Raw genomic sequence first — 2018 nt, 5'->3', positions numbered from 1 at the left:
CTACTCGAATAGTATGTCGGTGGTCATTTCTTTGTCAGTGTGTCAAGCCTTAAACCTCCTCAGTGTTGTCCTCGATAGTTGCTCTGTTGGTGGAATGAGCATGGTAGTTTCATATGTGTTTTATACCACTCCAATTACACTCCCAGGTCATTACGTTAATGCTCTCTGCTTACACTCCCTGGTTATTCACCACGCTCCGGTTTTTGTCAATATATATTCTGCTCCTTGGCACTAAGATTTTACTATTATTTTTATTATACCGAATAGATTTATTAATGGATTTTGTTTCTTCCTGTGTTGGGTTTTCTCTTGGCCATTTTTCCAGTAGAGAATTTGTAAGGGTGGAAGTACTAATTGCGATGGATTATTTGGGTTTGACTCGACGACCCACATTTACGAGCATTCAATTAGATATTATTTGAAGGGAAAATAATATTCAATCAAGTTATATTTGCGGCATTTATCAAGTTATCACTGGATTTTTCCTTTGTGAACACCCTCTACCAGACTATTTGGCTTCTCCTTGCTGTTTTGATATGATATGGTGTGATGAATGATTATAAACTAAAAATATTTTGCAAATTGTTGCAGATGAAAGGCTCATCAGAAAACGCGTTGATTTGAAGATCCTCATGGACCTTGAATGCGAGCAAGACAAAGATCTTCGGGCATAGAGTAAAGAAGGTAAGAGAGTAAATATTTGCTTAGCATCCTGTAGTGATAAATAATCATATGCCTTCTCACTGCAACCTGCGATTTCATCTCTGATAGTTTTTACAAGAAGTTCCATGAAATAAACATAAGTTTCCTGTGGGACTCCCTGTCGAGCATTGAGAACACGATTATAGGCACTTTTCATGAATGATTTCTCTAATTGACAACATGATTAATGCATGGATTCTCAAGTGCCTCAGGTGAAAGGAGCTCCAACTATATGTGAAATTCTGCAATTCTATTTTGCACCAGAAGACACAGTAAATTGAGCCCCGGGATTAGACATTCCTGAGCAGATGGTGGAATAAGATCTCTTGTATCTATGTAATATAGCTTCAGCTACAAGAAATCCCTCTCAAAGGCATCTTGATCTTTATTTTTTACACTGAGAACAACAACATGCTCAAAAATATCCCTTACTAGCATCAGTTCATGTATCACTACAAATGATTCACACTACACGGGAGGGAGGGTTGGAAATCCTGTCAACATAACCTTCAGTTGAGACAGTAAAGTTGAACATGTTGACAAATCATTTCTGGTATAAATAACTTTGAATAAAATGAATACTTGAGATAAATCCAAGAGTGTATCTTCCATGTCTTTCCTTTCTTTGAAACAAAGATAATCCGCTATTTCAACACATTCAAACCCTGCAACTAGTTACTAAGAATACTTTCGTTGTAAGTTAAAGCCAAAGGGAAAAACTAAATAAGAAATAGGTTTAACAAGAAAATAGTTATAAAAAGGTTAGCTCTAAGCCTTGTGATGTTGAATCCTTAGTTCAGATATCTTTACAGTCTCTGATGTTCCGAAGATTTCTTAGAGGCAGAGGAGTGGAAGAGTATTGCGAGCAGGGGTAGCATAGAGAGCTAGATAAATAAACCCCTGGCTTTGAGCATTTGTCGAAGGCAATAACACTAAAGGTGGGCATCTTTTATAAACAAAAATAATACATAAAAATTCAAGCCTTCAACCATCCTTCAAGGCCTTGATAGGCTCAATAGTGAGGGATTATTTTTAAGTAAGGAAAATTGATGAGTTCCCACAAATTATCGAGGAAGGATAAAGTTAAGAAATTGATGAATACTTTTTTGATGTGAGGTATAGACTGGTTATATCTGTAGTGAGTAATGTTGGTCACTCTATTTAATCTTATATGTCGGTTATGAGGTAACTCTTATGCATATGTAGTGGATTACAGTCATTGTTTCTAGTTGGTTGGAGGATTAAGTCTTTGCATTTAAGTCTTGGTACATACATTGAATAGAGATATTGCACACTGGTTATGTGGTGCACATTTA

At 36.3% G+C, this 2018-nt stretch overlaps 1 pseudogene; it reads right to left on the bottom strand.

The window, feature by feature from the left end:
- Positions 1–508: 508 nt before the first annotated feature.
- On the bottom strand, positions 509–1314 carry LOC149204841 (26S proteasome non-ATPase regulatory subunit 8 homolog A pseudogene; annotated as a pseudogene).
- Between the last annotated feature and the right edge of the window lie 704 nt (positions 1315–2018).

Source organism: Pinus tabuliformis, chromosome 1_2 (assembly GCF_031772625.1).
Source record: "Pinus tabuliformis cultivar Carrire ecotype Pingquan chromosome 1_2, CPIR1, whole genome shotgun sequence".
NCBI lineage: Eukaryota > Viridiplantae > Streptophyta > Pinopsida > Pinales > Pinaceae > Pinus > Pinus tabuliformis.
The sequence above is the reverse complement of the archived record's forward strand: the minus strand, read 5'-3'. Positions and strand labels throughout refer to the sequence as shown.